Raw genomic sequence first — 10,832 nt, 5'->3', positions numbered from 1 at the left:
CTCGGTGTTTGAGAGATAAAGAACTTAAATAAAACATTCAAATGTCTATGTATTTCCTATAGAGTTCAAGTGGGTGCCCCAGGTGGTGGGCCCCTTGATTTCTGTGAATTTCGACTGAAGTAAAATAAAACAAAAAAAAAATAATGGTCTTGTTGATCTAGTTGGGTTTCTTTAGGAATTCGGATTTGAGAGTTTTAGTAAAACCTTTATTTGTTTATTTTTATTTTATTTTTTTGTTGACATTTTGAACATTTTTCAATATACATTCAAACTATTTTTGAAATCATGTTTGGTATTACACATGCATTCAGTAAATGGCACACTTCTTCATGTTTGTAGAGCGCGGATGAGCGTATGACGGCTGTATGCAAATACTAAGCTGTGTGCGAAGTGACGTCACGGTAATGAAAAAGAAAAAGACTACAAAAGAATGTGTGCACAGACTGACGATCACGTTAGGGATCACGATCGCATTAGAAACGTGGGTGACATCACAGCCGTAACGAAAAGTCACGTGTGGTGGGAGAATAGTAAATAAAGGGCTTTTCTTTATAATGAAATCAACTGTAATTACTTAGTTTTATTTAATTGTTATTATACTCTACTCTGTTTTACTTAAATCGTTGTATGATTTGTTATAAAATGATACTGCATATTATTTATATAGGCACAAGCATATCCATTGCTAGCAGGGCGCCCGGCGTTGACCGGTCGTAAAATACTCTTAAATATATTTTAATTTATATAGATTTCGGATTTATTGTTATAGAGCCAATTCTCTATGAATTATTATATTTACCTAATATATATTATTGATTTCAACCTAATTTACCTAATATATATATATATATATATATATATATATATATATATATATATATATATATATATACATGAATTGGGTGCAATCAGATAGAATCGAAACCTTGGTCTTAGTCGTTACCGCTTGAGCTATTGTCAGACAGATAACAAACAGTTAAAAATAGACCGATTTTATCGCATAAACGTATATTTGCACATGCGTACGAGAGCATTTTAAGTTGACTTATGCTTGCTAAGTTTTCAATTTTTCCATTTTTGACTGCTTAGCAGCTTTTTGTACCGTCTAGAAATCCATAAAAAAACGTCCCAAAAACATGCCATCATTTGTCCTGCCTCACGCCGCTCTGCGACCTTGCGTCTTGGGGAGATGCACTTTGAAAAAAAATAGAGAGATACAGACAGAAATAGTGAGTTTTAAAAATTAGATTAATAAATATCTAGAATATATTACAACACGGTACAATAGAACATAATATGGATACATTTTTTTATTATATATTTTCAATCTTTATTTCAAATTTGGCTAATACAAGTTCAATTAAACATCGAATTTGGAATGGTTACAACAGTGCAGTAGTGTTTCAATCCCAGGCCATTCTTCAGCTTTTTTCGGGTTTGTCTTGTTCACTTGATATTCCATGGTACGAGTTCAAATCCATGAAGCGGCATTTGTTCTCCATCCAGCAAACCATTCCATTATCAATTATACCTGTAAAATATGAATTTTAAAAATATTTCATACATCATGCATTATCGTTTCTTACTTTCAAATCCAATAACAGCGAGGATGGTAATCTTCTTTTTTTCTTTTCTTTTTTTAAATATAATCTAACTCAGTGACGTGCAAAGAATTTTTCAGGGCAGGTGATCTAATAAAAAAAATAACGGTGTCTCGGTACGATACATTCCTCTGAAAAGGGCACTTTTAAAACAGGAGTAAAACGGGCGGGTGTTTGAGCGCCCCTGGCACACACTCATCTTGCTTGTTGATAAGGATTGGCAATTTCTAAAAACAAAAATTCCACTTTTGGACATCCAAGATTTTATTTCGATGGGATTGGACGGTTTAAATGGTCTAAGTAATTAAGAAGGCCATGACGGTTTAAAATGTTTTTTCTTCTGCCTGTAGGTCCTAGATCCGACGAAAACCCAGGGGAAACTATTTTCAGAGACCATGAGTTCATCCCTTGACAATAATGTCTTAAGCAGGTGAAAAAGATCAGATTTACATATCTTGTATCGAATATTTAATTAGAGGGCTGTTGTTTTATTTTATTTTATTTATTTATTTATTTTTGATTTGCATTAATTGATCTTTTTAATCTCATTTTTCCGTTTTCTTTTCTTTTTTTTTGTTAGCTTCACTAAAGGTGCAATGACGAATACCATGAGAGGATTGAAAAAATTTACTTACAACCCAATAAAACTAACAGTTAACCCAAAAAACAAGAATCTTCACAATCCATAAACGATATTTCTGACAAAGGAGAAAGAACTACTATTTTTAATTCTCAATCTATCAAACCTTATCCTCGAGTTATTTTGACTTCATAAATGATGACTCATTAGTAAATACGAAAACTAATGAAAACATAAATTACTTGTGAAATCAGTTGATGTGGTTCCCAGATGGCCTAAAAAGCTGGTGACGAATGTTAGTGCTCATATTTAATTCTAATTATGCCATACACTTTTTTTTTATATCGTAGTCATTTTGTTTGTCAGAGTTATTGTTACTTGTGCAAAATTAATATTAAAAAATTTAACGATTCCTAAAGATTAACAACAGATTCTGGATTTGGCTGAGACAGGCAGACGACAAATTCAAAGATAACCTATCTTTCCCCTGCTACTAATATTTCATAAATATGCCTACTACTAGTTTATAGACCTCTATTTGCAGTCGACCTTCTTCCATGAAAAACATTGGAATTCTACCGCTAACCATTAGCTAACTGCAATAGACCCCTACAAAAAATAATAGAGAGAAAAAATTAATAACTAAATAATAAACGTGTATTGATCTCTGCACGTAATTTACGATTTTTTTTTTACGAATTACACGCAAAAAATGGAAAAAGAAAATACGAAAAATCAATTAAAAACATTATCTTCTTTCTGGTCAATCAACAAAAAAAAATGCACAATAAATTGTTTGCAAAAGAAAATTGGGTTCTTTTATATAATAATAACGAATAATATTGAATCTCAAGTAAAACACATGATATCTACGTAATTGTAATGTCGCAAATATTAGCATATCCAACAATTACGGGAAACGATAAGGTAGAAAAATAATTATTCATGAAAAAAAAACTCCAGTAAGGATAAAAACAGTTCTGATAAGGTTACATGCTGAGTCGGGCATATTGGGTTACGTGACTTAAGCAAAAAAGGGGGAAGTAACTCAGTTGAAACACAATATGTAACAGACAGAATTTAATCACAAGCAAAAATAAACATATATACGCAATTTGTGATCTTTTTTTAAATAAAATTTTTTTAATTGTTTGAATTTTTTTTTTTTCATAAAGACATAACTGATTGAATTTGTGAAAAATTGAAAACTTAATTACTACCCCTGTTAACTCAGATTTTGAAACCAAATCGCTAGATTTTACAAAAGACTTTTTACATGAATAATTATTTTTCTACCCCATCGTTTTCCGTAATTTTTGGATATCTTACTATTTGAGACAGGAGGTATCATTTGTTTTACCTGAAATGCAATATTTTTTTTCGTTATTATAATATAGAAGTACCGAAAACGGTTTGTTCTATTTGCCAAGCGTTCGAGAAACTACTTCGTTAAGACTCAGAAATTTCAGTAAGTGTTCAAATTCTTTGGGTGTCTATTTTGCATTAGTGACGAATTATATTTCGATAAGACATTACGATCACTTTACGATAGAGTTTACTTCGTACACACACTATAGGAAGTGGTTTGTTTTTTGTTTTTTTAATATTTTTCCCACACCCCGTTCCCCTCTTATGGGTAATAATTAGTTCGTTCCTTATTTGATAAGCATCTGAACAGGTGAAATTTGAAATTTGGTGAAATCAAGGAATAAATAAAATAAACAATATATACAATAGCGTTTCAAGTTGTTGTTTTTTTTTTGGGGGGGGGGGTCGGCTCTTTTCACACCTTAGGAGAAACAGAATGTCGCTGTGCTACCGTCCACACAAAGGATTGTTTTGTGACGACAATTAACCTGTTCAATTGTCGAACAGTTCTATACTTCAGAGCAGGTGAACAATAAAACAACAAAAAAGTTCAATGAACTCTGTTTCCACGTGAAGGAGCGGAGGGGAGGGTTTTTTTTATGATTTTAAATCCAACAAAGGAAATGCGTTTCTTTTTTTACCCCTCCCCCAACAATTGTAAAATCGTTCTTTGTGCTTGTACAGATTAAGACCCATGACCAATCTTTCCCACTCTCCCACCGCAAGGGCATCTGACACAAGGTCGAAAGGTGTGAAAATTAGCCAGTGCCTCAACTGGAGGAGCACTCTGACCCTGTAAAAATAATCTGGTTAGGGCGCCTCAGACAACAAGCGATAAACCTGCTGCTCCTTCCGAAAGTCGGAAAGCAAGGCCTATATTTATCTCTCTCCCAACGCGAGAAGATGTGACACAAGGTTGGAAAAGAGGACCACTTCGGTTCTGCAAATATATGCCTTAGTAGCCCTATTGGCATTCCTCGGTGAGAGATCGCCTCAGACAACAAGTGATAAAATTTGCCACTCCTGAAAGTTGCAACGCAAGGCTTGGTAGGGTGGACCTCCTAGGGCTACACAGAACATTTTTCATCAATCCGATAGTAAAAAGGCCATCGAAATGGCTCGGTTTATGTCGGACTGATCGTCGTGTATTACGAAAGTACAAAACCCATGCCCGGCAATATTGTCCCGACTGATAAAATCCAGCTACAAGTTACGAGAACATCCGAAGGGCAACGACACAAAATAAAAACAAAATACAGAAAAGCATGAAGATGTATTTACATTATTCGATTTTATTTATTTAATATGTACAAATTTTGAAATTGATTTTAATAACTTATTGTTTGTATTGCATTTTATTATTTCTCATTTGTTATTTTCAGTAATTGTTCGGTATTGCTTAGATATTCTTTGTGGTTTAACTTATTTTAAAGCGTTTCTTTACTGTGAAAATAAGAACAAAATATCCGACATAACACGGTCATCGGTGAAGCCTCGATAATCGTTAAAAACTTTAACAAAATACTGGTAGAAACCCACCCAATTAATGTCACATTCAGTAGGTTTCTACCAGTATTTGTTTAAGTTTTGAGCAATTATCGAGTCTCCACTCATAACTGTTTCATGTCAGCCATTTTTTTTTAATTGTTTTAATTTAACACTCGGCACTACTTCTTTCTAATGACCAAAAAAAAAAGAACTTATCCAGGTAAGTAGAGTAATATATATTGCCTTTGGTAACAGTTGTTTTATTTTATAAACCAATTTTTCGTTTTGCTCTCTATACCTCTCTATTCCCACCAGTTTTGGCAAATAGCAAACAGAATCCTGAACAGAAGCGTGTGCTCCATCCCAACTATTATCAATGGATCTGAGGTAATCTCGTCAGCATCAGACAAAGCCAAACTCTTTGTCAAGAACTTTGCAGCTAATTCTACCCTTTGCGACCAAGACCGCCAACCCCCAATATTTCCTCTTGTATCAGAAAACACGCTATGTGATATACGTATATCTGTACGTGATGTTGCCAAGCTAATCAAAAACCTTGATTCCAGTAAAGCAACTGGCCCTGATGGTATTCCAATTATAGTACTCAAAAAACTTCAACCTGAACTAGCGCCCATACTTACAAAACTGTTTAAACGTTGTCTTAAGGAGAATAGTTTCCCATCTCCCTGGAAAATCTCATCAGTATGCCCTGTATTTAAGAATTCAGGTGATCGCTCATCCCCCTCTCAGTACAGGCCAATAAGTCTCCTGTGCGTCATGAGTAAGTTGCTAGAATCTGTATTAAATACAGAAGTAATCAAACATCTCAACAAAAATAACCTTCTTAGTGACACTCAATATGGTTTCCGTTCTGCTAGATCTACAGCAGATGTCCTTACAGTTATATCGCATAGGATTAGCAAATCTCTCGACGGTGGCAATCTTTCTAGGGCAATTGCTCTTGACATATCTAAAGCCTTTGATAGGGTATGGCATAAAGGTTTACTTCATAAGATCGCTAGCTATGGTATAGCTGGAAAAGTCTTCTCAATTATTAAATCATTTCTTTCTGATAGATTCATAAGAGTAGTAGTTGAGGGGCAAAAATCAGAAGCTCACAATATTAATGCCGGTGTCCCTCAGGGATCCATCCTGGGCCCAACTCTTTTCCTGATCTACATTAATGATCTTCCAAATCATATCCTTACATCATTTGTAGACATTTATGCTGACGACACTACCATTTATGGTACCACATCTAAGACAGTAAACGAGCAAGTTCTCTCCAATTCTCTCTCCTCTGATCTTGAGCACGTAGTACAATGGGGAAAGGAGTGGCTGGTTACTTTTAATGCATCTAAAACCAAGCTTCTCTCTTTACATCATCAACATTCTAATCCACATTTGTCATCAATTGAAATGAATGGCTCTCGTCTTCAGGAGGCCTCAAGTTTTGACAAGCTTCTGGGCTTGACCATTACTCCTGATCTTAAATGGAACACGTATATCAAATCTGTTGCCAAGGCCGCTGGAAAAATGGTGGGATCTTTCTATCGATCCAGTAGATATCTCACTGCTGATGCTATTCTCTATCTATATAAGAGCCAGGTACGTCCAAGGATGGAATACTGTTGCCACATCTGGGCAGGAGCTGCTAGAAAGAACTTGTCCTGCCTTGATAGAGTTCAAAATAGACTTCGTAGCCTCGTAGGAGATGTCCTTTTCTCCTCCTTGCAACCTCTATCTCACAGAAGAGATGTTGCGAGTTTGTCTCTGATGTATCGTTATTTTCATGGAAAGTGTTCAACTGAGCTTCAATCTATGGTCCCCCCTCGCCAAACTTTCACAAGAAACACTCGTCTAGCTGTAAACACTATCAATAATTTCCCCCACTCTTTATCTGTGCCTAAACCTAAACGTAGATTCCATGAACAAAGCTTCTTTCTTAGAACTGCACGCCTGTGGAATTGTCTTCCGTTTTCCTGCTTTCCGGCTGACTACAATATGGTTTTGTTCAAGTCTAAAGTAAATAAGTTCTTGATGAGCCGTTCCATATAAGTTATTAAATTTACCAAATTTTCATTACTAATGATTACTATATTGACCAACTTCTACTGTACACTCTTTAACCCTTATCCTTGAGTGGCCTCTGGGCCTTGATAATGTGGTGATGCCTTTGTAAAAAAAAAAAAAAAAAAAAAAATACTACTAAATGTCCACGATGGCATGCAAGTTTCCTTGACCTTTTTCTTACAACTTGTCCAGAACTGTGCGCTTTCTTCGTTCTGTTTCCGTTGAGATCTTTCGATCACTTCATTGTACCAGTTAAGATAAAAACACAATATAAGTTCTCAGATGTACCTTTCCATCGTACAGTATATTGATACACTATGGCGGATTGGAATATGTTTAAAAAGAACGTGTCCTCTATGTTGAGCCATCCTCTTAAATAATTCAATTCCTACCCAATGTACACGATTAACACACTACCATCTTATATTCATTACCCCTTATCCTCGAGTGGCCTTTGGGCCTTTCATGTGGCGATTCCCATGTAAAAAAAAAAAAAATTGCCTTTTCAATTTTAGAAAAAACTGTGTTATTTTGTATTTATTCATTTATTTTATCGTTTCTGTTTGTGCGTGTGTATGTAATTGTTATCTTACTCTACACACTGGATTTTTTTTCCTACAGGTCTTTAGAAAAAAAAAACAATCGAGTTTTGAGCATTTTCTTTTTTCAGATATTCTAATAAAAGAGGTGGGTTACGTCACGATAGTACGACATTAAAAATTAGTAACAAAACACGGCCCAGTATATAATACACATACACAACCAAATAACATAAATAACACCGTAAGGCGGGGCAAATACCGTAACTAAGGGCCGGAAAACAGAATATTCCACACTGTAACAGGAAAAAAAACGTATGCTAGGGCCACCGTATCCTAGGGCTCTACTGTACTTATTTAGTAAACTGAATCCCCGGTTAAAAATGAACCCCGTAACTGTTTCCCATGTTGGTTTACAATTTCAGAATTGAATATTTATTCGATATATTAAGTCGAAGATTCCGTGACGTCACAATAAAAAGGAAGATACAGAACGACAAAAAAAAAGCCGAAATAAAAAACACGTTAAACGATTAAAAAAAAATGGCTGAATAAAATGAAAAAATAAAAGTGTATTCTGTCCGTATTTCATTTTTGTTTTTTGATCTTCCTTTGAAGGTATGTCCAACAATAACTTAGTAGCGTGTTAAAACCCAATATTCGCGAAGTTCAGAGAGAATACGCCTAACAAAATAACCAATCCCTGATTTAACGAGGATAGCGTAAAATTGCGCATAGGCTATTCATACCAGGTGAAGATAGGTCATTGACAAACGTCTAGCTAAAAAAAAATTCCAACTTTCCTTACTCCCTATCTGTGCCCAAAACTAAACGAAAATACTATGAGCTGAGTATCTTTCCTAAGAACTGTCCGTCTGTGGAACGCAATACCGCTTGTCTGTTTCCCTACTGAATATAACATGGTCGTATTAAAGACTAATTTGAATAAATTCCTATTGAGTTGTCCATTTAGATAATCTAGTTCTACCTAAGTTTTACAGTGACTCATCTTGATACTAAAACTTTATCCTTTTGTGACTTCTAGGCCTTGATAAGTGGTGACCCACTTAGTAAAAAAAAAAAAAAAGTCTGACAGAGGAGAGAACCCTTGCTCTATCGTATCGTATATTTTGATCAATTTTACGGTGTCCGCTTTCGTATGTTTTACCAAGGGCTTAGTTTATAGTCAATACCCTTAGGCATCGCTGCCGAAAATGGCCAACGGTGCTGCTCGGGTATTTTTGCAAGGTCAGATTGAACTACCTCTGGTGCGCTAGCTTTTTTATCAGCACATATTTTTGCGGTGGAATGAGGATTATTTGATCAATTTGACATTTTTAAGATGGTAACCTTTCTTCCGTCGGGCTGGGTATTATCCTAGTCGTTATTTTATTACCCTTTTGAGAAGGTTTTAATTTATTAGTAGTCGCCTGATGCGACAATATCAAGGAATGTCAACGTGGCTGTTCAGGCATTTTTTTCTGAACTAAACTATACTTCCCCCAGTGCGCTAGCTTTTTTAATCCCCCCTCCGACCTTGTCATATGACCCTCTTTTGTATGAGAGGGAGAGATAAAGGTAAATTGACACTTCAAAAGCATGTGGACCCGATCTCATCCCAGCTGTGCTATTAAAAAAGTGCTCAGCCGAAGTAGCTCCAGTTCTCTCCAAACTCTACAACAAATGCCTTAATGAAGCTAGTTTTCCGGGCTGTTTGAAAACTGCTTCTGTTGTACCAGTATTCAAGAATTCTGGCGAAAAGAACTGACCCATCAAATTATCGCCCCATTAGCCTCCTCCCACTTTTTGCCAAAATATTTCAGACCTTAATTAACCATGCTCTAGTCCATCACCTTACAGATGCTAAACTTCTGATTGACCAACAATATGGATTTAGACAAGCCCGTTCAACACCAGACATCCTAACTGTAATCTCTGAACGTATATACCATTTACTGGACAAAGCGGATGAGGGCAGAGTGGTAGCTCTAGATATATCTAAGGCTTTTGACAGGGTATGGCATGAGGATCTCCTCAGGAAAATTAGATCATACGGTATCACTGGCAGAATACTTAACATAATTAAATACTTCTTAGATCAGATAAAAATCCAGGTTGTCCTCGACGGTCGTACATCTAAACAATATGATATAAATGCGGGAGTGCCCCAGGGTTCTATCCTTGGACCTCTATCGTTCCTGATATTCATAAATGACCTCCCCGACAAAATTGCCTCTGAGATGGGTATATATGCTGATGACACAACACTCTATGGCAGGCACGACAGGAAGACGAATGAACACATTTTTAAAGAAATGGCAGAAACACTAGAGGAAGACCTCCAATCTGTAGTGGAATCGGGACAAAAATGTTTGGTCACGTTCAATGCCGCCAAGACTAAACTAGTTTCATTCAATAATTACAATAAACCCTCTATACCACCTATAGCAATGGCCAACGACTCTTTATCTGGGAGTACATCTTTCAAACTACTTGGCCTAACGTTCACAGGAAACATGAGTTGGAACAATTACATTGAAGGCATTGCCAGGGCCGCTGCAAGAAAGGTGGGCTCTCTCTACCGTGCTAGACAACTACTAACACTCGAAAGTATCCTGTACCTCTATAAGGCCACCATTCGCCCATGTATGGAGTATTCCTGTCACATTTGGGTTGGTGCATCTGCTACTAGTCTCCCGCTCCTTGACAAGGTTCAAAAGAGAGTCGCAAACCTGATAGGCCCTGAACTGGCATCTAAGCTTCAGCCTCTGTCCCATCGACGATATGCTGCATCCCTCTGCCTTTTCTACAAGTATTTTAGTGGTGAATACAAACTGCAATCACTTGTGCCCCCACGACGTGAGCACCCTCGACAAACCCGACAGGCTGCTAAATCCCACCCCCACACTGTAGAGATCCCTAGATGCAAAAGATCTTTCTACTCCAATAGTTTTTTCCCCAGAACCGCTAGACTTTGGAATTCCATTCCAGGTTCCTGCTTCCCCAACAGTACTGACGTGCAGAAGTTCAAGTGTAACGTGAACCGACATCTTGCTGCCCAAATCCCTACATAGTACCCCAGTAGTTGTTGCCCCTGATAGTAGCCCCCTACACCAAAGTGAAAAAAGACAATTGACAAACGGATAAAATTCCGATAACCCCCCCCCCCAAGTTCCAATTTTG

At 36.5% G+C, this 10,832-nt stretch overlaps 1 long non-coding RNA gene across 1 annotated transcript in view; it reads right to left on the bottom strand.

Moving 5' to 3' along the window:
* Positions 1 to 1,304: 1,304 nt before the first annotated feature.
* The window catches only part of LOC145296012 (uncharacterized), a 116,010-nt gene continuing 106,482 nt past the window's right edge, over positions 1,305 to 10,832 (bottom strand). Inside the window, exon 2 of the long non-coding RNA XR_013869940.1 lies at positions 1,305 to 1,531. This is a non-coding gene — a long non-coding RNA (uncharacterized LOC145296012). The remainder of the gene's footprint in view (positions 1,532 to 10,832) is intronic.

This window comes from Euprymna scolopes, chromosome 16 (assembly GCF_053919585.1).
Source record: "Euprymna scolopes isolate OS-2025 chromosome 16, ASM5391958v1, whole genome shotgun sequence".
Lineage (NCBI taxonomy): Eukaryota > Metazoa > Mollusca > Cephalopoda > Sepiida > Sepiolidae > Euprymna > Euprymna scolopes.
The sequence above is the reverse complement of the archived record's forward strand: the minus strand, read 5'-3'. Positions and strand labels throughout refer to the sequence as shown.